At 41.6% G+C, this 27,229-nt stretch overlaps 2 long non-coding RNA genes across 4 annotated transcripts in view; one reads left to right on the top strand and one right to left on the bottom strand.

Moving 5' to 3' along the window:
* Nucleotides 1-9,115, bottom strand: part of LOC149747280 (uncharacterized) — a 32,053-nt gene extending 22,938 nt beyond the window's left edge. For all 3 annotated transcript variants that reach the window (XR_016388105.1, XR_016388106.1, XR_016388104.1), the window contains exon 1: nt 8,452-9,115. This is a non-coding gene — a long non-coding RNA (uncharacterized LOC149747280). The remainder of the gene's footprint in view (nt 1-8,451) is intronic.
* Nucleotides 6,378-25,938, top strand: LOC111172527 (uncharacterized). The gene is made up of 3 exons (XR_016388103.1): nt 6,378-8,495; nt 9,834-9,975; nt 13,339-25,938. It is a non-coding gene; the product is annotated as an uncharacterized LOC111172527 (long non-coding RNA).
* Nucleotides 25,939-27,229: the final 1,291 nt, after the last annotated feature.

Here is a 27,229-nt window from a genome sequence, read left to right on the forward strand (position 1 = left end):
ATTAATTGCCAACATTAAAAAATGGGAGATTTCACATAAAAATCCAGATTTCCGGCTTCTCTTTAAGAAATGGGAGGATCCGGTAGAATGGCCCCAAATTCCTGCCCGGAGACAATGGCTGGAGCAGCGATGGCTTGCCTCCTTCCCACCAGCATGCCTCTCCATCTGCACAGGGCCTTCCACTCCCGGGGAGGGGGCAGGGGGGCAACGGAAGCTGTGATTATCTTGTTAGTTTGCTGGTATAGTAGTGTTCAGGGAAATATAAACTATTTCTTGTACCTTCTCTTTCTATCAAAAATGGAGAGCAAAAGGTAAGACCATGTTTTATGAAAACCAACAATGAGCATACTGCTTTGTGACAGTAACGATGACTCTAAGTGGCTTATTGTAAGCAAACCAAATGTGTCCGAACTGAAAGAACACAAATGAAGATTCCTTTCTGAAAACAAACTTGTGGTTACCAAAGGGGATAGCGGCAGGGGCAGGGGGATGGGGAGATAAATGAGGAGTTTGGGATTAACAGATACACACTACTATGTATAAAATAGATAAACAACAAGGACCTACTGTAGAGCACAGGAAACTATGTTCAATATGTTGTTAATAATCTCTAATGGAAAAGAATCTGAAAAAGAATATCTATACATGTAGAACTGAATCACTTTGCTGTACACCTGAAACTAACATAACATTGTAAATCAGCTATACCTCAATTTTTTTAAATGGTTAAATAAAGAATAGGATTGTCTTACATTACACACACACACACACACACACTCACACTCACACACAGATTCCTTTCTAAAACAAACATGGCTCTCGACACCCATCCACATTACCTGCGTGACCCCTGTAGGCATCTGAGTTTGCACAACCCTCCCAGTCCAATGGTTGAGGACTAGAGCGCTAAGGTTGCCTAAAGTTGAAGATAACTCGGCACCTTGAGATGTTCACCGATGTGCAAACTGGTGTCACTGGAGAGGGAAACTGAGAGCCTTACAAAGAAGTAGTTCTGCAGAAATTTGTGTGTGTGTGTGTACTAGAGAGAGAGAGAGAGAATGAGATTGAGAAAGGGACAGATGTTCAGGGGAGAGTGCAAGTGAATTTCTTTCAATCGCTTACAGTAAAGAAATTCGGATTATAACCCAAGTCCCCCAGACAGTGCTTCTCAAACTTTAATGTGCACATGAATCTCAGCGGAGCTTGTGAAAATGCTCGTTCTTACTCAGTAGGTCTGGAGTGAGGCCTGAGATTCTGCATTTCTAACAAGATGGCAGATAATGGCAACGCTGCTGATCAGCAGACCACGTTTTGAGCAGTAAGGCTCCAAACCACACAGTCTACAAAGAAACAGTAAAAATTCACCAGCCTGAACTTTGTTTTTCAACCATTTCTTCTCCATTGAAGCAGTACGTGGTAAAATCAGTTTTTTGTCATTTACCTAAGACAATTACTCCTCTTGAACAAGGAAGGGGCTATTTCAGAGGTAGTGGAGGCTGGCCCTCCGGGAAGAGAGAATAATTTTTGTGATTAAATGGCTGGCATCTTCAGAGAAGCAAGCTGGGTGAGCAGCCCCGCAAAGTGACTGTGCGTCTGGCCTTCTTAGTCTTGATGGCTTTGTTCTGTGGCCTTAGGCAAATCACCACTCTGCTTTCTCACCAGTCAAAAAAACGAAGTGAGATTTTGACCTTGTAGACGATTGTGAAAGATTTAATTAGCATTTGTGAAAGCTTGCAAGATCCATGGAGGAAAGGTACTTCAGGCGAACAAAGTAATTTATAGTCACTATCGTCATTTCATTACCGGTTTCGCTGATATGCCAGGCCAGCTCAGTCTCAAAGAGGCTGTCTCCACAATCTACAACTCCCTCATGGTCGAAAATACTGCAGTGAGGAACATTACAGCTATCTGTGGGAGAAGATAAATCCTGCTTCTTTTCCACAATGCTTGGTATAACGCAGGTGTCTACCATTTCACATTTTAGTATGATAATTTTTTCATGTAAAGAAGGAAGATCCTCTTTTCAATTGTCTCCTCCTTCCAAATATGGGCCACGGTGATGTCTGTTTAAAACTTATGGGCTCTGGTTTGAAAGGAATATGTTCTTTCATTTTTCTTTCTCTAAATCAGCAGTCTAGAGAAACGGTGTCCAAAAGAAATAGAATGCAGGCCACATATGCAATTTAAACATTTCTAAACAGCCACCCTGAAGAGAGAAATCTAGTCCGATAAAATTAATTTTAAAAATGCTTTTTATTTGATCTAATCTTTCTAAAATATTTTTTCAGTATGTAATTAGTATACAAATTATTAATGAGAAATTTCACCATTTTGGGGTACTATCTTTGAACTTTGGTATCTGTTGCACTTCAAATGAGATGTTAAATTTTCATTAAGGAATACTTAATCCATGTTTAGACTTCCTAAAATTTATAGTTAAAAGAGTAGTTTCATCTACCCAAGTTATTACAAACATACTGAAATTTTTTCAGATAACAGTTTTAAATTTAAATATCAGTTATAGAATAAAATAACACTTAAAAATCAGTTCCTTGTCCCATGGACCAAATTTTAAGGGCTCGCTAGTCACATGTGGCCTGTGGCTAGGCTGTATTGGACAGGGCAGGGCTAGACCCACCAGTGAGGGCAGCCATTGCCCTGGGATTGCAGAGGTCCTATTCCCACGCCCACCACCAGCAGTGCATGTGTCCTTTGTTGATGGAGTTGCCTCCTAGCTGAGAAGCCCTGTGAATGAAGGCCTTCCCTCCAACAATACACATTTTTTGCCCTTCACTTTTAAGAGGATCACTGTTTACGGCCCATCTGTCTCTCAGAATGACCCACATTCCCCAGAGGGACCTTGCAGAGATTTGAACTGGGCGCCCCTGGACTAAAACAGCGTCTATCCACCCAGGCACGACTCCACTTATCCATTCAACAAATATTTATGAAGCCGGTTTCTATGACCAGCCCTGCTAAGCTCTGGGGACTGCTTCAGCCATGAGAAAGGACGACAGGGTCACAGCCCTCATGAACCTTAGTGTCTAGGAGTGGCAGACATTCAGTGGACTCACACAAATAATGAGTTACTAACAATATGACATCTGTGAAGGAAAGCAGAGGTCTCCATGAGTCCCTTAGGGAACCTAATCTAGTCTGGAGGTGCAGGAAATCTTCCTTAAGAAAATGATGTTTCCGTTGGGCCCCGAAGGGATCAGGCTGTGAAGATCTGGGAGCAGGGCCTATTCTTGGCAGAAAAGACAGTGTCTTCAAGAAAGAGGCAGAAAGTCAGGGTGGCTGGAGAGAGGTGACCCAGAAAGGATGCACAGGCCAGATCGGAAGGGCCTGGAGGTCCTGGAGGAGGACCCTAGTCTTTGTCCTAAGAGCAACAGGGAGGTCACCTAAACGTTGTAAGAGGAATGACTTGGTCAGATTCAGGTCCTTCCCCCTGTTTTTTTTTTGAGACTGAATGAGTATTCCTTTATTTATTTATGCTACTAGAATGACTATCATTTATTACAGGTTACATAATTTTTTGTTGATCCGTTTTCATTTTTATTCTTATTAAAAAATTTTTTTTTTGTTTTTATACGGTTTTTAAAGAGGCTCACTCAAACTTTATTCATTCCACAAAACATCACTGAGCACCTAATAAGGATCAGGAAACGATCTAGATGCTGGGATGCAGCAAAAACTAAACTGATTAAAGATAAGCAAGTAAATAAAAGAGTAGATCTTAAATGTTCTCACCACAAAAAAAGAAATGGTAATTATGTGACGGGATGGAGGTGTTAACTAATGCTATGCTGGTAATCATTTGCTGTATATAAGTGTATCACATCAACATGCTTTATACCTTAAATGTACACAATGTCATATGTCAATTACATCTCCATAAAGCTGGAAAAAACCCAAACAATCAAGCAAATAAACCACCACCAACAACAAAAAACTCCATCTAAAAGGAGCTTTTATTCCAGTAAGGGGAGACTGACAATAAACAAAGTAAGTTATAAAATACATAGTATGTTTGATGATAGCAGAAAATAAAGCAGGAAAATGAGATGGGAATGTTTAGGACAGTCAGAGAGGGCCTTGAGGATGGCATTTGAGCAGAGACCTGAAGGAAGTGAAGGGACAAATGATGGGGAAATCTGTGGAGACGGCATTTCAGGCAGAGGAAATAGTAAGTGCCAAGGCCCTAGGCAGGAGTGTACCTAGAGTGTTCAAGGAAAAGCAGAGAGGTCAGTGTGGCTGGAGATGGGGTTGGAGAGATAGCCGGAGGCTCACAGGGCCTTGCACTCCCTGTTAGACCTCTGGCTTTTTCCCTGAATAACATGAAAAACCACTGGAAGTTTCTTAGCAGAGGGGGAGCATTTTTCAGGACCAGTGGTATGGAAAACATATTGTACAAACACAAGGACAGAACAGTCAGGAGGCCATTGCAATCATGCCTGTGAGTGATGGTGAAGCTTAGACAAGGGGAGCAGGGGAGGTGATGAGAAGCACTTGAATTCTACATATATTTTGTGGAAGAGTCAAATGGATTTGCTGGTGGATTGGATAAAGAAAGTCAATTATTTGAAGTCATTTTTTTCTCCCTACCTAAAAGTTATCATAGTCATTTTCAGGCCTAGATAGAAAGGTACCTAGGATATTTATTATCCTTGATTAGATACTTCTTATCTTCTTTTAAATAATATTTTAACTTCTCAAATTATACGAGGAAACCATTATTTTATCCTTCTTATAAAAGGTCATATAGTGCAAAATGAACACTCCCACTTACCACACCACAGTTGTCCTTTTCCAAGAAAGAGATAATCTCTATTATGTTTGACTTTTTTATGCATTTACGTATAAAAAATTTATAGCTTTATTCTTTTAAGAAAAATGGGATCATACCATTCACATTGATTTCTGCTTAATATGCCTTGCAAATCTTTCCAAATTAGTAACCTAGAGATCCACTTCATCCTTTTAAATAACTTAGGAGTCCTCTAGAAATGTATCTGACTCGTTTCTCTCCTTTCCCCCAATCACTGTCTAAATTAGGGGATCAAAGCAGGCAGGCATCCACGCATATGCCCTAGTCAGAGTCTCTCCTTCCACAAAATATCCACGAGATGACATTTTAAGGTTGAGAGAATGAGCCCAGCATGCAGAGCCGATCTGTTTGAAATGTCTTAGAGGGGATCACAGTTGCCTTGAATCACTTTAGTTTGAAAGTACTTTTGCTGGGGAAAATGCTTGGGGCATTTTGTGCCACTGGTTTACCAACACCTCACTCACTAGCATTCATGGTTATAGAGAGTTCAAGAGCCCAGGGCAGCGGGTTGCCCTGGCCTTATATGGTACGCAAACCTCCCAAACCAAAACGGAAGCATCTGACTCAACAAGAATAAGTGATGTTAATGGCTGAAAAGATTTCTCCACATGTGTATGCGTCTTTTCCAATTATTACAATGTTGCATTTTATTATTTATTGCATAGGTGATGCCTGAAGGTTGTAGGAAAATTAGAACAAAATACAGAAAAAGACTAGATAGGAATGACCAGAAAGCTTCTACCTAAAGATACTATTTTGCTGTTTACAAGAGGATTGGAAATTGGGTTGGCTGTGACATATCTTATTTACGTAGCTGCCACAGTACAAACCACTAACTTTGCTTGGTTCTTCTGCCCATGTGCAGGGATATGTCATGAGGAGGTGAGAGGGAGCACAGACATATCCTGTTGGAAAACCAACTCCTGCTTTCCGTCACCAGGGTCTCTTCATAAGGAAGCTATGTTACAGTGCTAGAGGCAGTTGGACCAGTTGACAATGGTTTCCAGTGGTTGGGACAATGCTTAAAATTCAGCAGCTGCCCTTCACTCTGCTCTTCTGACCCTCTGTAGAGGCACCTGGGACACAATCATGCCTTTCTCTGGAGTTTGTTCACCTGTTTTAAATTAATGACAGGGACCTAGTCCTTCAGCTCGGCATCAATGAAGAATAGCAGAGAAAGGAAATGAGAAGGATCTGCCCAGCTGGGTGGGTCCCTCCAGGATATTAAGCCAGCTGGGAAGGAGGAGTTGGGCCATAAGCTATGTTGGGACTCAGTTCTTCCCCACACAGCTGGGATGGGTGTTTGCCTTGACGCCAGGGGCCGTTCTGCTGAGCTGGGACACGATGGCTGGACACACCAGCCTGGAATAAAGGGAGAAGGACTCATGCATATTTTGCCAACAGGGCGATGGATGCGTGAGCTGTCCTAGCTGCTGAATGAAATTCAGTCCTTTAGCCTTCTACCTTTCATGCAAATAACTAGGCTTCTTCTTGCTTTGAGGGGGCAAAAGGCTTTTGTTTCTATAATTGCGGTCAATAACATTTATTAAATGTAGGAATAGTATTATAAGATGGGGTTTAAAGAGATATTGGACAGAGCCTTTGCCCTCCAAAAACCCTCATAATCCAGTGGCAGGGACAAAATGTAAGCGAGGAATAGTATTACCAGGCGGCAAGGGGTGAGCGCTACCTGAGTAGAACGGAATATACATGTTAATGGTGGTCAGAGGAAGGAGGCATCTCCATGTACTAGAGTGGACACGACATAAGAGCTTCAGGAAAGAGGTAGCATTTGGCTTGGGACCTAAAGGAAGTCCAGGGGTTAGAGAAATGGAGATGAGAGGTGGGAGGGAATGCCAGGCAGTGGGAGATGGCTCGGGTAAAGGCTCTGCGGGTGCAGGGCAGATGTGCAAGAAGTAATGCTGGTGAATATCGCAAAGAGAGAGTCAAAAGCATGAGTGTGTGGGGAAAAGGGAAGAAAAGTGAGAGACATTGCAAGGTTGTGAAGAGAGATTCTTGAAGGAAAGATGCCATTGACTGCACCGGGGATTTCTGGAAGGGTGATTAGTTTTAGGGAAATGATGACTTTGAGACTTGCCCAGTTGAAGGATGAGAATAGAGATGAAGGTGATCGTCTAGCTCCAGAGGGCAGTCAGAGCTGGAGAGAGTATGCGGAAATCACATTCAAGCCTCATTAGCGCGATCGGACTGAATGAGGTCTCCAAAGATGGAGCAGCCGGAAGCCGTCATCTCAGTCTTGCTTATGCTCACGTGTTGGGTGAAAGGAGGAAGTGGATGTAGCAAAAGACGTGGGCTAATGGCCCCGGTGATAAGACTATCATTAGAAGGTTCACAACAGAAAGGGGAGAAGAGAATGTCAAGAAAATGGAGCCCTGTTCCCGCCTTGACTGCCACAGACAAGCCAAGAATGAACCCTGAGAATAACCCACTGCATATGGCGGTTAGAAGTCATGGCCGACTCCTGAGAAACCGGTTGTGATCAGGTTGGCTTGGCGGGTGTCTGGAGTGTGTGGTGATGAAATAAATACAGTGAGGATAAACCAGTGGTTTTAAAACTTGGCTGAACAGCCTCATCATTTGGAGGAAACCTGAAAAATACAAATTCCTCTGCCCCACGTCAGACCTTGTGAGTCAAATCTTTAGTGGTTGTGCCTATGAAACTGAGTTTCCACAGGTGGCTCAAACGAAGCCAGTCCACAGAGCAGCATTCGTGAATCACTGGTTAAAGATGAGAAAATTAAAGATTAAGGACTAAAGATGAGAAATTAGATGTACTTGAGGGTAGGGTAGGGCTGAGGAAGTCTTCCTGGTAGTTTTTTCCCCCTTAATTTTACTTTTAGAATAGAGGAGATCTGAGCTCTTTTTCCAGGTCATGGGGGAAATAATCTGATTGAAGATACAAGAGAGATGGAAGATAGGAGATAGTCAAGTGTCCCCAGCTATAGGAAATAGGAGCGGGTCCTCCGAGGCAGGTGGGTGTAGGGCACCCTGGGAGGGGATAGCAAGGTGGAGGAGGTGGAGAGTCAAGGGAATATTCGAGGACGTGAAAGGCAACCCCTGCTTTCTTTTCTTTTCTTTTTTTTTTTTTTTGCAGTATGTGGTCCTCTTACTGTTGTGGCCTCTCCCGTTGCAGAGCACAGGCTCCGGACGCGCAGGCTCAGCGGCCATGGCTCACAGGCCCAGCCACACTGCGGCATGTGGGATCCTCCCGGACCGGGGCACGAACCCGTGTCCCCAGCATCGGCAGGCGGACTCTCAACCACTGCGCCACCAGGGAAGCCCAACCCCTGCTTTTTTAAACTGATTCCAAATCAAGCTCGGTGTATTCTTCAGAGATTGACTCAATTCGCCTAAGAACCTTGTTGAGTCCTTCCTAGCACCGTGTTGAGCAAATTACATGGCACTTTCGTCATGCCAGCTACACCCAGGAAATGCAGGTTATGAAAGTTTAGAATTATGAAATGACACAAGTTGTGCAGTTCAACGTGAGCTTATCTTTTGAAAGTTTCTATTTCACAGCTCCTGAGGGGCTGCACTCTACATGACCTGTAATACCGAGGTTTTAGGAGACCGGCTCTAAGAGGAAGAATTGACCAAGTTACCTGTTGCAGCTCCAGGCGACAGCGTCTGAGAGTCCAGTTTGGGGGTAAGAAGGGGAGACTGTGGGTGCCGTGCCCACAGAGCTTGTTGAAAATGGGTTCTCAGCTTTGTGGCAGGAAGCACTAGGTCACAAATCACACCTCACACCTTTCTCTCGCCGGCTGCCTGGGCTCCGTGTGAAATCTGGGTCTGTAATCTTCTCCTTCTGCCTTTTTTCTCCCCACTACCCAGTGTCAGCACAGTCCAACTGTCATTTGCAGATTATCTCTGCATCGTGTGGAGCACGTCTCTAGTGTTCTTATAATAGCAATGAACTTAGTGGTGCAGGTAGTGAATAGCAACACTCTTTTGAACTCATCGTGTGCATTTTATCTAGTACCTCCCTTTGAAATTTGCCTTGGGCACATTTCTATTTTGACATCCTATTACAATGAAATAATTCTTTCTGATTGTGGAAGACAATACAAACATTATGACCAATAATAGTGCTCACTGTATACCAGACACTGTCTCAAACATTTTAGGTATTTCCATGCACTTTAACCTCACAACAACACTGTGATGTAGTTATTCAGATTCCCATTTTACAGATGAAGGAATTGAGGCTCAGAGGAGTGAGACATGTTGCTCCAAAATCACATAGCTAGTGAGTGGTGGGGCAGGGATTCCAACCCACATCCATCTGACACCAACGCCAGAGCTCTTCAATCGTAAATGATGAAATAGATTGAAACGTAGTTAACTAGAAGGGGAAGGCATCCTTGAGAGTTAAAACTATTTGTTCTGGGTGCTCCCTGATTTTTTCAGCACAATATTGGCCGGGCATTCTTTAAACAATCTCAGCCGAAACGCCTGCTTAAAGGACTCAGACACTTCACCTGAATCTTCCATGTGCTGGTCAGGTTTAGAAAAGCCAGTTGGATGAACCCCTGGAGGCCTGTAGTACCTTCCGTGAGCTCATAGAACATCAGAGTGAGGCAGAGGCCAACCCTGATGTATCTCAGAGTTGATGGACAAGGAGGCCGTTCATTCATTTGAGAAACCATCCCCATAGAGTGCACCTCTGCATGCCATTCCTGTGTTTACGTAACGGAAACAGAAGTGTGGAAGCATCCAGTCCCAGGAGGGAACATTCACAGGAGACAAAGAGGACTGGGGGGGCGGGCAGTGGGGAGTGACCGCCTGTAACAGATGGAACAGGGCCCTAACCCAGACAGCGAGGTGAGTGGGAGGTGTTAGTTCCTGTGAACTGGAGTTTACCCCTTGACTGACATGGACGAAATCCACAGATGGCAGACTTTCAGGATTCGGGGTAGGAGAGAGGTGCATTCCTGTGATGCTCGGATACAGGGTGCCAGTGTCTGCGATTTCTTTCTGACATTAGAGAGAAGTGTGACAGGGGCGTTGCTCCATCAGCCGCCTTGTGAAGCCCTGATTAACTAGCAGCTCAGAAAGAGCTGGGGACTGACCGTCAGGCTGACCTTGACTGGAGCGCCTCCCCACGATTCACTGGCTGAGTGATTTAGGCAAGTATTTACCCCTCTGACCCCTTATAAAGCTGGAGATAGTACCTACCTTTCTGGGTTGTTGGGAGAATTATGGAGCCAATGGATGTTCCATCAAATATCAACATCACTTCTGGCAAATGCTCAGGAGATAGCACTGTTCTATGTCGGTGGTTCTCAACCCAGGGTGATTTTGCCCTCCAGAGCACATTTGGCAACATCTGGGGACATTTTCGATTGTCACCGGTGGGAGGAGGATGCATCAGCATTGACTGGGTAGAGGCCCAGGCTGCTACCCAACTGTCATAGAGACAAAGTGGAAAAACTCTGGTCTATGTTATGGTAACGCCCATAATCCTCATAGGAACCCCATGAAGTGGTACTATTATTATTCCTCTATTTTAGATAGGGGAATATTGGAGAGATTTAATGCCTTGGAAGTGAAATGACTTGCCCAAGCACAGGTAGCTAGTAAGAGCTGGGATTTGAACCGAGCCAGTCCAGCTCCAGGGTTCTTACATTTAACCACTTATCTTAGGTTGCCTTCTGCTGCAGTGGGTCAAAAGCAGTGAAGGTAGGCGATCTAGAAGCTTCCCTTTCCCCTATGCTAGTGATTCTTAAACTCCAGCAAGCATCAGAATGACTTGTTGGGCAAATTAGAATGCAGTTCCCTGGACCCTATGCCCAGGCCACCCTGACGTAGATGTTTTTTGAGGCACAAGGCTCTACACCAGCCCTTGTGAAAGCTTTCACTTAGAGTACCAGCATGATATCAGCCGTAAAATCTTGTTTTCTGAATCTCAGTTTTTCACGAAATACTGTGTGAAGTGCTTAACATAATTTTAGGATGTTGTCCAAGGGAAAAATTTTAATGCAAAAGCTTTTGAACCCGAATCCACTGATTCACTCACAGGTATTTACTGAGCACTGCTCTGTGCCAGGCACTGTTCTGTGGACACAAAGATAAATATGACCCTATCAGGTCCCTTTCTTATTCAGTGGTCCTCAGCTCTTTATATCATCACAAGCTGGCCTCCTGTCCAATCCCCACATTTCCCTACACAGCCTCTCAGCTCTGTTCATTGCCCACTGTCCCCACTTTCTCATTGCTGCCTCTGTAGCTTTGTCGTGCTCTACTGTACTCGAGGCCTCCTCTCTCTCTAATCCACATATCTAACTCCTATTCATCCTTCAAAACCCAGATCAAATCTCATTTCCTTAGTGAAGGCTTCCCTAACCATCCTACTTCAGGACAATTTCTTCTCTCCCATAGTCTCACAGTATTTTAAGTCACCATTATTTTTGGAACTGCTACTTCGTATACACATATGGATTCATTTTTATGCATGCCTGGTAGGGGAAAAAAGGTTGCAATCTGGAACAGTTTATTGTAAAGGATTTAGTCACTCTGGGCGGCATGGTAGATGTAGACGCAGAATAGGCATCGGTTTGCCAAATGTAGTTTAAAATTCCTGCGGGTGGATCTTAGAGCCCAGATCTGCCGGCTGTGTGCCTGGCTTACCCACTTGGACCAAGTGCTGCTGCTCAGAATGGCCAAAACCCACAGAGGCCCCAGTTAGTATCTGTGTCTGGCACTAATTCCAAGAATTTCTGGATTTGTCCTTCAGTGATTCTTCCCAGAGTTGTCAGCTAAAGAGAAAGAGGAAGACTTTAGCAATAGCTAATGTTTATTGAGTGCTTACTATGTGCTGGTCATTGTGTTCAATGCTTTATTTGCATCGTCTTGTTCAACCCTCACAGTAACCATGTAAGGTAGGAGCTATCTCCTCCATGTTACATGTGAAGAAACAGAGGCTAAGAGAGATTTAGTAACTTGCCCAAGTTCACACAGCTGGTAGCAGCTGTAGTCAGTGGAATTCAGGCCTTTCTGTTTTTATTCTGAACTTTTAACCCTTCTATGCAATCCAGTGTTGGGTGTAAAAACTATTAAGGCCACCCAAGGCTTCCCAATTTTTAGATGAATGCTGGGACTCATAACCTTTGTCGTCTAAAAAGCTTTGTATTGAAATAAGGATTATTTAAGAACCAATGCAGTTCCAACTGAAAAGATGTTTTGTCATATTCAGTAAAAGAAGATTTAAAATAACTGCTGCTTGGTCATACTCCCATTCTATCCTGAAAGCCCAGCTCTGGACAACTGGGAAGATAGGGTGTAAAAGGGCACATGCATTACAATGTTTTCTAGGAAAACTGGTGGGTGAAAGACTTCCTGAGAAATTTCACACTGGAAAGGAATACTCTGCTCTGCTATATTTAAAGGCAGATAATGAAATCTTTTCTTCTGGGCACATGTTCCTTGCCCTGTGTTTATAGTTGTCACTAGTTCAGGTGGCCTGAAATGCCTGATGTTGGAAATACTGGCCATTTCAGATTCCCCATTGGTCAGGAAGGGTGAGGAACGTCTCCTAATTTTATAAAAAGCAGAGTCACAGAACTTAGAAAGATGCAGTTTGTACCCATTACCAGAGGGACAGATTTTATGGTTTTTAGTGTCAATTTGAATAAGCAAATTTGATGGGGATAGCGGTTGCATAATTTAAAAAAACTGTTTTTGTTTTGTTTTATAAAAATCCAGATTTTGAGAGGCATGCGTAGCTGAGATGAAGTGAGCTAACATTTTGGTCCAGAAAGAAATGCAGAAAAGAAGTTCTTGGTGATTCTGAATATTAAGTCTTTGCTTTGGAGTCAGTTGTAATTTTTATGTCAGTTCTTATTAAAGTAACAGCAGACACATACATAATGAAACTTTATTAAATGTGAATGAGTCCCTGAGAGAATCACTAGCGATAGGAAGAACAAAAAATGCTTCCCTGGGCTTCCCTGGTGGCGCAGTTGTTGAGAGTCCACCTGCCGATGCAGGGTACATGGGTTCGTGCCCCGGTCCGGGAAGATCCCACATGCCGCGGAGTGGCTGGGCCCGTGAGCCATGGCTGCTGAGCCTGCGCGTCCGGAGCCTGTGCTCTGCAACGGGAGAGGCCACGACAGTGAGAGGCCCGCGTACCGCAAAAAAAAAAAAAAAAAAGCTTCACTGAACCAGCTTTTAAAATCTCCAATGCTTAAATTCTTCTAGTCTCTCAAAAGTCAGCTTCCCCCAGAAGAATGCCCCCCATTTTAAATTTTTCTTATTAATGTGAAATATCAAGTCATTTTTACGTTTGAAATATTTTTTCATTTAAAAAATTGACTAAACCTCATCCTTCACATATTTTCACAGTTAAGATACTTATGATTATGTTGGGAAAGTGTAATTTTGATTATGCTTCCTTCAGAATTTGCTAATGTGAAAAAAGCATTTTAAAAAAAGATACAAGGTTTAGCACTTCCCTGGTGGCACAGTGGTTTAGAATCCATCTGCCAATGCAGGGCACACGGGTTCGAGCCCTGGTCTGGGAAGATCCCACATGCTGCAGAGCAACAAAGCCCATGCACCACAACTACTGAGCCTGCGCTCCAGAGCCTTCAAGCCACAACTACTGAGCCCCCGTGCCACAACTACTGAGGCCTACGCACCTAGAGCCTGTGCTCTGCAACAAGAGAAGCCACTGCAATGAGAAGCCCGCTCACCACAACAAAGAGTAACCCCCGCTCATCGCAACTAGAGAAAACCTGTGCGCAGCGACGAAGACCCAACGCAGCCAAAAATAAATTAAAAAAAAAAAAAAAGATTTAATGAGAGGTCATTTTTTTTTTCTGTTCCTCAGAAGATCAAAGCAAAATGGAATAGAATGCCATTCTTCCCTAACTTGGGTTAGGTGTTAAACAGTGCTTCTTTGCTACCTTCTTGCATACTGTTCAGTACAAGGATGTTATTTTGGAATATGTGACATAAGGGCTGCACCAATTAAGAATTACTTTTGTTTGCTAGTAACAAAGATCTAGCTACAGTGCTTAAACATATAAGCATGTGATTCTCTTAAACAAAAGCACGGAGGTAGGGCAGTCTTTGCTTAGTACAGCCACTCCACAGTGCCATCAGAAAACCAGGTTCATTCTGTCTTTCTGCCCCACCACCCTTAGTTTGGGACTTCTACTGTTAAGGACTCCTCATGATTTAAGAAGGCTGCTGAAGCTCCAGTCATTACATATGAGTTCTTATCAGGAAATAAGGGAGGACTTCTTGAAAATCTTATTAGTGACTTTTACTTATATCCCATTGGCCACCCCAAGCTGATATATAATATAACGTAATATAATGTGATGTAATGTGATGTAATGTAATGTAACGTAATTTTTCAGCTTAGGCATATTACCCAAGATTCAGTTAGTAAGAAATATAGAAATAATGAGTTACCACCAGCAATCCCGGCCACAATATCTGCGTTTTAGGCTGGCTATTATCCAGCTAGACTATATTGCAACAACAAAGTAACCTTCACACCTTGGTGACCTGTAACAAAGACATCTTTCTCACTCTTACAAAGCCTGATCCAAGTCCAGTGACTCTGAAGTGTAGCTCTCCTCCATGTGATGACTGCTTCCTTTTATGGCCCCTTCTTCTTAGCATGTGGCTTTGGGGATGCTGAGATAAGGGGATGTATAACTGAAGGATCTCACAAGGGCTTTTCACTGTTGGAGCACGGAAGTGACACACGTCACTTCTGCTTACTGTCTTATGGCCAAAACTAGTCATAATGCAATGCGGCTAGGACTACCATCTTCCTAATACCCAGGAAGGATCCTATGATGATGACTTTGTCTATGCAATTCAGTCCTATTCCCAAACTAAGCCAGTTGGGTTCAATAGGTCCTAAAGCAATACAACAGCCTGTTTTTCAGTAGCCATTTATCAAGTGGTTACTGTGTGCCAAAGCATGGTGTCACATGCTCAAGGTACAGATAGGAAAAAAGACACAAATCCTCTTTCAAAGAACTTATTGACTAATAAAAAAGACATACACACTTGTAGAATAATAATTGCAATAATAAAAGTAAAAACCAGGTGCTCTGGGAATTAAAAGTTGGGAGGATTCCTTCTAGTTGATGCCCAGGGAAAGGTTTTTGGAGGAAGTAATATTTAAATGGGGCCATGAAAGATTAGTAGAATTAACCTAGGTGATGTGGTCCAATCAACAGTATCTCCCTCAAGGAGTTTTCTGAATTAGTAGGAATGTTAGGCAGTAATTTCAGTGTTGCCAGTGTCTAGCTATTTGATCTTGGACAAGTTTTTCCATTCTGTAAGATGAGAGAGTTGCATAAAATGGTCTCTGTTGTTTCTTTCACATCTAATAGTCTGCGATTCTCCATTTCTTAAACCAACATTCTAAAAGCCTAATGATGTGGTTGTGGAACACACAGCCAGTGAAAACTTCAAAGCAGAAGTACAGTCAATGCTCACTGACATACTTGGAAAACAGAGAAAAATAGAAGACAAAAAATCTAAATATCAGGTATTAATTGTAATATCAATCTCATTCTCTAGTTTTATTGCAACTTCTCCCAGGATTTTTGATGCACAGGTTTAAAGATTTTTGTTGCTTTTTTCTTTTGAATATAGTCGCCAAAAAGAACATGGGCTATATTATAGCAGTCTTTATTCTCTGAATATGCTACCACAAGCATTTTTTCCATGTTATTTCAAATTCTTTAGAAACATGAGAAAGTAGGATAAAAATGATATTTAGGTCCATTTCTGTGCCTCCTTCTGATAAACTACTTAAAGGCCAAGTTTCCCTCGTGTGCTAGTGAAGCTTAGTGAAAATGAAATAATATTGTAGTAAGTTTAAACTTGTGGTAGCAGGCATTGGGTTGTTTTCATTATAGTTTGTTCATTAAAAGTTATAGCTCACATTTGTTGGACATGAACAACACAGCAGTAACTCTAACAAGTGCTTTGCAAAGGCTATTGACTCATTGCTTCCAGCAGCCCATATTATTGCCCCCATTTTGTTGACGAGAAAACTGCAACGCAGAGAGATTATGCAGCTTGCTTAAGGTCTCATAACTGGAAAGTGGCTGAACCAGGACCCACACTTTGGTTTCTGCACTTTGCGGTATCACTACTGCGTGGTATTGTCCGTCTCCATTGCAAATGGCAGAAACCGAACTTAAGTTGGGGTAAGCAAAAAGGCGATGTGATTAAAGCCCAGAGGCATCTCTTGCTCCAGGTAGGCGGGATACAGGTTTCCACTGGGTCTCCTTCTTGCCCGTCTTGCTCTTGATCACCATCTCTTGGCTGTGCTCTGCTCTGTGTTGCCTTCACCTACTGTGAGGCAATCCGTGTGGTAACCTCTGGTGGCATCTCACAGTTGGTGATTTAAGCGACAAGAGAGCCTTCTTTCCCAAAACATCGCTGAAGTTCAGCAGTAGCGTTTCATTGGCTTGGCTTTTTCACATGGCCATCTTTGATCCCATCACAACTGGTGGGGGATAGAATATTCTGACTGCTCAAGTCTCAGCCACACGACCACCCTTTGAGTTGATGGGGGTTGAGGGGGGAGCAATTTTTAGTTCTGTCCAAATTTTATGGACCGAGAGGGGTGGGTATTCTTCAAAGGGCAACTAGGGCACTTTTATCAAAAGAAGGTGAATTGGGGGCTGGGCAGGCAAAACCAACCACTGCCCTCCATGTTGGCTTCTGCAGTTTCTTCTCATGAACTTGTTTCTTTATCCCCCTGCCTCCAAAAGGGCTTACACTTTGCCACGTGGTGTTACCTCCCAAGAACACTTCACTTATGTCTTAGAAAAGTAAATACACAGCCAATTTGCAGATTATACCTTCCTTAGTTCTGCTATAAATTATATGACTTGTTCTTGGCAAAGCCTGAAGTCAAAGTTGGCTTTTTCCCACCCCTTCACCAACTCGAAGAATGAGTGGCTTTCACTGAAGTTGTGTGCCCAAGGATGGATTTGCCCACCTGAAGGGGATAGCTAAATTTATGGGAAGAATGGCAACTTTTCAAATAGTTCCAAGCATCTAGGCCAGGGTGAGGAGCCTATGGGCAAGTAGGAAATACTTTTTTCTTTTGAACCTGGGCCAAACCTTCACTTACGGTATTTATAAAATTTGTGATTCTGGAGGAAACCCATTATGGTCACCTTCGCCGCATTAAAATTCCAAAATTTTCTCAGCGTGTCCTATGTGGTTTGAGAACAACACAATGTATGGAATTTCAGCAGTGGGAAAAGACAAAACCAGAAATCAAGAAGTTTGGGTTCTAAGCTCATCTCGGACCCTAACCAGCAGGATGGTCTCAGACTGGTCCCTTTGTGTCCCTGGTTCTTGTTTTCCTCCTCTGTAAATGAAGGATTCAGTTTATATGGGTTATGAAGTGCCGGAACCGAGCTGTCCCAGCTCAGGTATCCATTAGAAACACAATTCACTGGGCCATTGGAGCTATTCACGAGGACTGAACAAGTCTCAGCTGATTGAGTCTTTTCATTATTGTTATGCCAAATCTTTTTGGAGTTTCTATTCCTGGCTATAATTAGCCTGCTCCGTGCTATTCTCTTCTTTGCCTAAATATAGAGAATACATTAACTTTAACCATGTAAGGAAGTCCAGTTAATTTTATTTTGAAAACTTTTAGATTTTAAGATTTTACTTCATATAACTGATGGCATCTCAAAGTTCGGGTATTCCTGCTTCAAATCATTCATTGAGTAAAACTCTCTTGAACTTCTTTAGCTTCAAGATCCCTCTGGTCAAGGATCCTGGTGCTTATTCAGTTTTGAGTTGGGCCACCATACTGATTCTTTCTGATTTGGGGAGCAAAGTCTGCCAGGCTTTCCTGCTATGTCCTAAGGTAACGTATTTAAAAAAAAATCTTGTCTATTAGGAAACTGAATGAGGGGTTCTCATATACGTTCATTCATCCACCATGTGTTGAGTGTGTATTATCTACCAGGTGCTGTGAAAGGAATAAATTTACTGACACAAGTTTAAATAAATAGTTCTGGCAGATGAGGACCCTTTTTAAAGCAGAGAAAGCATATCTGGGAACTAATTTCTTTAAGGCTGATTCGAGAAAATATAATTCCCCTCATCACTCCTAACATTCCTGTTTCTTACAGCCTGTTATATTTATATATTTTTACATCGAGATATAATTCACATAACATAAAAGTCATGAGTTGGTGGTGTGATGAATTGGGAGGTTGGGATTGACATGTATACACTGATGTGTATAAAATGGATAATTAATAAGAACCTGCTGTATAAAAAAATAAATAAAATTAAATTAAAAAAAAAAGTCACGACTATTTTAAAAAAATGTGCACTTCAGTGGTTTTTAGTATAGTCATTATGTTGTATAATTATCACCAGTATCTAATTCCAGAACATTTCCATCACCCCAAAAAGAAACGCCATACCCACTAGCAGTTTTCATCCCCACTCCCTCATCCCCTGTCAACCACTAATCTATTTTTTGTCTCTATGGATTTGTCTGTCCTGGACATTTCATATAATGAAATCATACAATATGGGGTCTGTTGTGTCTGGCTTTTTTCACTTAGCATAATGTTTCCAAGGTTGTAGCATGTAACAGTACTTCATTTTTTTTCATTGCCAAATGATATTCCATTATATGGATATACCACATTTTGTTTATCCATTCACCATCTGATGGACATGTGGGTCATTTACACTTTTTGGTTGCTATGAATAATGCTGATATGAACATTTGTTTACAACTTATTGTTTGAATGTATGTTTTCAGTTCTCTCGGGTATATATCTAGGAGTGGAACTATTGGGTCATATGGTAATTCTACTGTTCAACTTTTTAAGGACCTGCCAAACTGTTTGTCCAAAGTGGCTGTACCATTTTACATTCCCATCAGCCATATACTTTTTTTAGTTGTTTTTAATACAAAATATTTGAAACCACCCCAGGAGTTAGGCTAGTAGTTTTCTTCCCAGTTTATTGGTGAGGACACTAGGGCAATAAACTGAAAAATGCTTTCTCAGGGCCCAGATTCTAGGTTTATTCATTTATTCAGCATTCACTGAGCCCCCATTATGTTCCCAGCATTGTTCCCAGTTCTGTGGATACAGAGATGAATAAAATATGTTGTCTGTGAAGTGTTGAATCTTGAGTCTGTGAAACTTCTGTTGAAATCTTTAAAATGGTGGCAACTCCCATTCATGTGACTTGGTTTAGATGGAATCTGCCCAGAGTCTAAGGATGGACCTAAACAAATATCCCTTAATACTGGATGATATTTGAATGGTGTTCCTAGTATTCACAGTAAACTATCAATTCATGTTTTATATTCTTAGTGGAGAAAATGTGTTAGCGTCTGGCATTTGCTGTGTCTCTGAAATGAATAATTTTATAGTGAAATCGTCTAATCCCAGGAGTTTGGGAATAAGTGTATAACTTAAGTTGAGAAAGAATAACAACCCGGAACATTTGTATAGTTCTTCACCTTTTCTAAAGCCATTTTGCGTATTGTTACTGTGTCTTTGACCACAGTCCTGTGAGGTAGGTCAGGCAAACACACATTATTTCCATTTCATGGATGATCACTGACCCTCAGGGAAGCAGAGTGATTTGCCCCAGGTCGCATGAATGAGCCAGAAGAAGACTCTTCACTAGAGCAGTCATTCCCAAATACTATTCCCTGGACTGGTGTCAGTATGGGATAGAGTTCACTGATACATGAGGAAGTGAGAAAAGTAAGGCAAAGTAGTGAGGTTTTCACATCACTAAATTTATTCAATTTTAAGAACTGTCTTTTATTCTAAAATTAAGTGCCTCTTATTTCTATATTAGTAAAATGTCTCTTTGCTGAAATGTGGTGCTGGTAGATAATAACATTTCTTTATTTTAATTTTTATTTGACAAAACCAAATGTTGGTAACCTTAATTAATGAACTTTAATTTTTTTTTTTTTTTTACTGTTTCATGAAATCTGCCACTGCAGAGTCAGGCCTGGTCCAATTGTTCGTGATTAAATCACTTTATTATTTTCTCCGGGGCACCTTCTTCTAGCTAAAGTAGAAAATATGTCCTTTTAGAGATGTAGCCATTTTTCCTATGTACTTATGTCACATGCAACTTTAGTATCCAGTCTTCTGGTTTTCAGCTAAACCCTCGTAGGCTACTATATAACAGAGGTTCAAAGGCTGGTGGGACACCCATGCAGGCAGAATGACATACTCAGTCTTTTGTTTTCTAATTGTAAGTAAATATGTTTTATTGTTGAATTTGTTAATTATTCTTGGGATTTTGGGGGGCGGGGTGGGAGAGGAGGTTGGACAAGACATTTCTAGCGAAATGCAATTGGCTATATTTGAAAAGATGTAGCAATTATTCATTTGGTGAATGGTTCTGCACCTGGTAGAAAGCAAGACTCAACCCAGACAGGTTAATTAACTGCCTACATCACATACAAGGAGAGGAACTAGAAGTGGAAAGCCTTCTACTTCTAAATATTACTCATCTAGTTCAAAATGTAATCGTGGGAACGACATGCAAATTACCAATGAAACAATCCACTTGAGTCTTTAAAACACCAAGCAAAAAGATGTAGCAGGATCAGAGCATTCTCAAGTCCCCTTGATTGTTGCACTGGGTTTGTGGGAGGGGAGAAGTTGCTGAGTGCCAGATACCTGCTCTCCTAAAGCAGCCTTCCCCAAAGTGAGAAGACTTGTTCCAGGGTTAGGTGTCATGGGGTACTGCATTCACATACACTTGGAGAAAGAGTAGCCACGCAAAGTAAATCCTAGTTCTGTAATGTAGGATTTGGATTAATTACCCGACATTGTAAATATCCAAGAGCGGCACAGCTGCCACACTCCTCAAACTTTTGGACTAGAATCTACCTGTTCCTCTTGTTGCTTTTGCCTCCCTCCTCCGGTATCCCTCAGAGCTAGCCTTCTGCAGAAGGTAGTTTTTTATGTATGTTCTAACTACCTTCTCTTTCGATTCTCATAACAACTTTATAAGTAGTGATATTCTTATTCCCATTTTACAGATAAAGAGCCCAAGGCACAGAGAGGTTAAGAAACTTGCCCAAGTTCACGCAGTGGCAAGGTCTGTATTCAAACCTGACAATTGGGCATCAGAGATAGTCTGTGAGTCCTGTGTCGTGCTGTCTCCTATGGCTAAGCAGCTTTCTTCCTTTTACCTAAATACAGTGTGTTTCCTTACGTAAATAGTCAGTAATCTAAACTAGAAAATATACTGAAAGTTTCTAGTGCACTTGGCTGGCTGAGGAGCCCATTGCAAGCATAATGGAAAGACCACTGACTTTGGGGTGAAACAGCTGAACTCACCTGTTTTTGCAGCCATTTCCTAACCGTGTGCACTTGACTAGTTGGTTAATTTTAAAAGCCTCAACTTTCTCATTTGTACATTAGAGATAATAATTCCATAATGTGTCCTGTGAAGGAGTCAACCTGAGAATGTAAGTAAAGGCTCAGGAAAAAGATGGTGTGTAGCACACTCGATGTGGTCCACAAGTGTATGCCCACTTCCCTCCACCCCTCCTTACCTCCTCACCTTTCTCTGACTCAAATGCTCAGGTAAGCTTGGCATATCCTCCAACAAAATGGATTGCCCGATACCACCTGTAGCTTTATATGGAACAGGGCGAGAATAAATCCCATGAGAAGCTGCATGACATAGAACAAAGAATTCAGAAAGGAAGCAAGTGTCAAGTATAATGTTCTCTGAGGAAATCGGAAACACCATCGAACCAAGAGAGCGGGTCTAGAGAACCCTGAATTATCCCCAATGAGTGTTTATACTAAAGGGAAGTAAAAAATTGAGATTAAAGGACAGACATTAGAAACGAGTCTCATTTCCCACATGCTCTTGATTGAAGAAATAGAACTGCGGCCTGGCGAGGTCAGTCCTGTGTAATGTGATCCCACCACAGGCCTAAAGAATATGCCCGCTCACCCTGGGGCCCTCTTCAGGTAACCTTAGGAATTTACCAAATTCAAGGAGATGCCCTTGCTTCTCTAGTTTTGTTTTAAGAATGTGAACATGAATTATAATTCTTCCTATTACTAAAATGCGTATCATCATAGGGATAGACAGCCTCATATACTCAATAGCTATATTTTCTTATGTCTCCTGGGCAAAAAAAAATATGTTTAGTAGTAACTAAATAACAAAGGTGATGATTTGGAGAACGTAGTACTTTAAAAAAATCCTTTAATGCTCTGATTCAAAGGATAAGGCAACAATGTTAAAGACAATTTTGAAAATAGGATTAAAAAATCAACCATGATTCTGTCCACTTAAATTTCTATTTTCATATATTAGAAAATTTATTTCATATATTTATGTCATATATTAGATTTTAGTCTTTTCATATACAGATATTTTGCATGATTTCAATCATAGGGTATATGCTATTTAGGTACATCTTAGGAATTTGCACATATATTCTGTATAATTGTCATTTTAATGCCTTACGTGGGAAAGGATAGTAGGGGTTCCTCTTAGGAATGGGGAGAGAATGGCTCCCAGGCACAATTATAATGATGTAACATCATTTGCTAAACCATGTCCCTACTGGTGATTGTTAACAGCTTTGCGCAATTATAGATAATGCTGTCTGGCACCTAAGCAAGCTTATACCTACTAGAAACAGAGACCCAACTATAGTATCTTAAACACATTAAAAGGAAAAAAAAAAAGCCAATAGAAGGCTGTTTGGGGCTGGTCTGATGTTGTAAGAAGACGTTAGTGGCCAAGGCTGCTTCTGTTTTTCTGCCTCGCCATTCATTTTGCCTGGCTTCCAAGTTCAAAGTTACAATATGGCTCCGTGAATTATAGCTGTAATGTCTGAATTCCAGGCAAGAAGTAGGAAGAAGAGAGAAAGGCAAAAGGTGTCTCTTCCCCACCTCCACAGTCTATTCCTTTTTAAAGAGCCTCCCCAAAGTTCCAGGACAAAGCACCTCATTAGCTGTGTGATCTTGGATAAATCACACAAACTCTCAGGGGTTTAGTTTCTTCATCTATAAACTGACAGCAATAATTCTTACCTCGTAGGATGTATGTGAAAGAATATTGTAAATCCAAAAATGCTGCATAAATGCAAGTATTAAATTAAAATAGTACTTGTGGTCCAATGCAGGTTGCAATAGCTGAAATAGTTTGTATCGCTACGCTCTTGTTGCAAAAGAACACATTACAATTATTTATAATCACTCCCTTTCCCCATCCCGAAGTAATTTTGAGACAGAGAGAAAGCAGAACTGAACCATGTTTAGTTCATGTCAAAGGGAAGTTTGAGGATTATGAGATTCCAGACAGTGGTAGAAGTGATCAAACTCCAAAGCCACTTCCATAGGCCTCCATGTCATTGCCATCTGGGAGGGGAATAGTATGTTGGAGAAATGGGCCTCCCCTAAACTCAGAGGCTAAAGAACCCTAACATAGGCACTTCCTCAAGAACTCACAGGCCTCCAGGCCAGTGAACAAACTGCTGTGGGTAGAGTGGGTCCTGATCTTAGTAATTAGAATTGTAAGCTCCCTGAGGGCAGGGGTTCTATCTCTATGTCCCTATGTCTTTATTTTTACCTGAGTAAAAATCTATTTATTAATTCTAGCCCCACCTTGAAGACTGAGAGTCATTCTTACATGTGACTTATTTAAGCTCTTGTGCCCTTTAGCCAATCATTGTTGACTGGAGCGACAAAGGACTACCATGGATTGAAGCATATTTTTGAACAAAAATAATTATAAGATAAGTAAGCATGTATAGCATGATTAATATAAATAACACTGCTATATGTCATATATGAGAGTTGTTAGGGTAAATCCTGAGTTCTTGTCACAAGAAAAAAGTTTTTTTTCTATTTCTTTAATTTTGTATCTATATGAGATGATGGATGTTCACTAAACTTACTGTGATAATCATTTCATGATGTACGTAAGTCAAATCATTATGCTGCACACCTTGAACTTAGCACAGTGCTGTGTGTCAATTATATCTCAACAAAACTGGAAGAAAAAAAAAAGAAAGAAGCAAGCAAGGCCAGAGGCATTTACTGCATCAACCAGGCAGGGGATGATAGGTGGTCAGGATGAAGGAACAATTATGCAAACCTGGACACGGATTGGATGGTGGAGGAGGGGTGGTGAGGGGAACAAGAAATGAAGGTGACTTTGAGATTTGAGGCTGGGTGATGGGAAGAATGATTCTGTGACCAGAAAAGGGGAAGTTGGGGTATGAGCTGGGCTGGGGGAAGGAAGATGATGACTTGAGTGTGCTGAATTTGAGATGCCCAGGGACGTGGTGCACACATCTAGGAGTTAGGTGGAAATGTGTAGTTCAAAGGAGAGGGTAGGAATACACACGGACAAATAAACAAAAACATAGTGAGTCAGCTGCATTGTGGGGTGTTGACTAGAGCCTCAGCAGTTGATGAACTTTGTGGGAAAGTGAGTAGAGCAGGGATTCCTTGCTTGGGGTCTGTGGATGGGCTTTGTGGGCTGAGCTCCTTAATATTTAAAGCAGAATATTATGTGTATGCAACAGTCCACAATTTCATTGGATTATTTATCCTAAACAAGGTTAAGAACCACTGGTATATATAGAAAGAGGTGGAATGAGAGGGTGCTTATGGAATTTTTACATAGTAGGTTCTGCCTAAAATAACCCAGTCAATCTCTGCGTTCCTGACTACCATACCTCAGACTGTGGTGGTAGTTGTCTTTACCATGGCAGACTCTTAGATCAGGATTATTTAAAAAATGTTTCTCCTTTCTCCTTTCCAAGATAATTCAGAAGGGAACGAATAATCTTTTAAAAAAATGGTCCTGAGATAACTGGATATCCACAAGTGAAAGAATTAGTCTGGACCCTCTACCTCACACCATATATCTACAAAAGGTAACTCAAAATTGATCAAAGACCTAAATATAAGAGCTAAAAGTATAAAACTCTTAAAAGAAAAAAACACCTCCTAAAATGCATATCTTTGTAACCTCGGATTAGAATGATTTCTTAGGTACTATAAAGCACAAGAAACCAAAGAATAAATTGGACCTTATTAAAATTCAACTTTTGGGCTTCAAAGACACTACCAAGGAAGTGAAAAGACAACCCACAGAATGGTAGAAAATATTTGCAAATCATATTGCAAAGATTTGATAAGGATCTTGTATCCAGAACATATAAAGAATTCTTACAACTCAACAGTGAAAACACAAATAACCCAATTAACAATGGCAAAGGACTTGAATAAACATTTCTCCAAATAAAATAAACAAATAGCCAATAAGCACATGAAAAACTACTCAGCATCGTTAGTCACCAGGGAAATGCAGATCAAAAGCACAGTGAGATACTACTTCATATCCACTGGTTCGGGCAATCATCATCAACAACAACGACAGATAATAATGTGTTGGCAAAGGATGCAGAGAGATTGCAGTCTTCATACATTGCAGGTGAGTGTATGAAATGGTACAGCCATTGTGGAAAAACAGTTTGACAGTTTCTTACAAAGTTAAACATAGAGTTACCATATGACCCAACAATTCCACTCCTAGATATAAACTCAAGATCATTGAAAACATATGTTCACAAGCTTTTACACAAGTATTCATAGCAGCATTATTCGTAACAGCCCCAAAGTGTAAACAACCCAAATGTTCATCAGCTGATGGGTGAGTAGATAAAATGTAGTGTAGTTATACAATGGAACATGTATTATTCGGCCATAAAGAGGAATGCTACAATATGCATAAACCTGAAAATATTATGTTAAGCGAAAGAAGTTGGACACAAAAGGCCACATATTGTATGATTTCATTTAAATGAAATATCTAGAATGGGTAAATCCATTGAGACAAAAAGTGGATTAGGGCTTCCCTGGTGGCTCAGTGGTTGGGAGTCCGCCTGCTGATGCAGGGGACACGGGTTCATGCCCCGGTCCGGGGGGATCCCACATGCCGCGGAGTGGCTGGGCCCGTGAGCCATGGCCGCTGATCCTGCGCGTCCAGAGCCTGTGCTTCGCAACGGGAGAGGCCACAACAGTGAGAGGCCGGCGCACCGCAAAAAAAAAAAAAAAAAAAAAAGTGGATTAGAGATTGACAGAAGCTGGGGAAGGAGGAGAATGGGGAGTGATGACTAAAGGGTACCAGGTTTCTTTTTGGTGTGATGGAGATATTCTGGAATTAGTGGTGGTGGTTGTGAATATAGTAAAAATCACTGGTGAATTTTATACTATGTGAAATTATATCTCAGTAAAAAATATTCTGATATTCTGTCTTCTCTGATTCTGATTGTTTTTAAATGGGATGGAAATAATATCCATTATCCAACAAGAAGGAGTTGCATGAACAAAGTCACAGAGATAGGAAATTAAAGAGAGATGTCAGGGAATACTGGATTTAGAGGGAACATAAGTGTGGGTCTGGAGGAATCAGGAGATGAAGCCAAGAAGGTAAGTTGGGACCAGAGTATCAAGTCAGCCAGTTGCTGAATGAGTCATAAATATTCATGAGGACTTACTTGGTGCCAGCCACTACTTTGAGTGCTTGAACAAAAAGACCTGGTGTCTATACACACCAGGCTCAGAAGTCTTGCTCTGGTGACATTAAATTAATATATAATTCAAATTCAATTAAGCAGTTATCAGGGTGTGGAAGGGCTGGAAGTTCAGAGTGCTATGGAAATGTGATGATGGGTGCTACTGGGTGTGAGGGAATCCAGGGGAGTTTTCCCGGGGAAGAGGAGGTTTAAGCTGAGATGGTCTGACTTCCAGGCCAATGAATTCTGACTGAATGTGTCGGCAATTGGAAGCCGTGTGTCTTGTGGGAATATGTGATCAGAGCAATGCCACAGGAATATTTAGCCAGCTGTGGTTCTTAAAGTCACCACGCAAGGTTCTTCTGGGTGCCAATCTTGCCCAAAACACCCTGTACTGCCAGCAAAGCAGGGGCAGGAAGAACATTTCTTCAACAGTGACAGTTTGCGAGCTGTACTTAGAGGAGTGTCCTTCCAGATGTTGCTGGAGAAAAGGCACTCGTGACCGTTCATGAAAACATGATGGGCTAGCACAGCAGGCTTCTCTTCCTCTCCGCTGAAAGCAGTTCATCAAGAGCCCTTCCTGGCTGGTTTTTTTTTTTGGTCAGGCAGATAGAAAAGTCATCATACAGCTTCATGTCCCAGGATCACTTCTTTACCTTGAATTTGCTGCAATGGGAGTTGTGAAAATGAGTTGCTAGATCATGACACATATATCCTTTAAATGTGTGTGTGTGTGTGTGTGTACCTGTGTCAGGGAGAGGTGGAGAGCAGAGGTGAGAACAATATTGTCAAACAAATTCTCTCTCTTTCTATCT

Source organism: Delphinapterus leucas, chromosome 16 (genome assembly GCF_059928025.1).
Source record: "Delphinapterus leucas isolate spDelLeu-1000000601 "Yukka" chromosome 16, BTC_Dleu_Yukka2, whole genome shotgun sequence".
In the NCBI taxonomy this organism is placed as follows: Eukaryota; Metazoa; Chordata; class Mammalia; order Artiodactyla; family Monodontidae; genus Delphinapterus; species Delphinapterus leucas.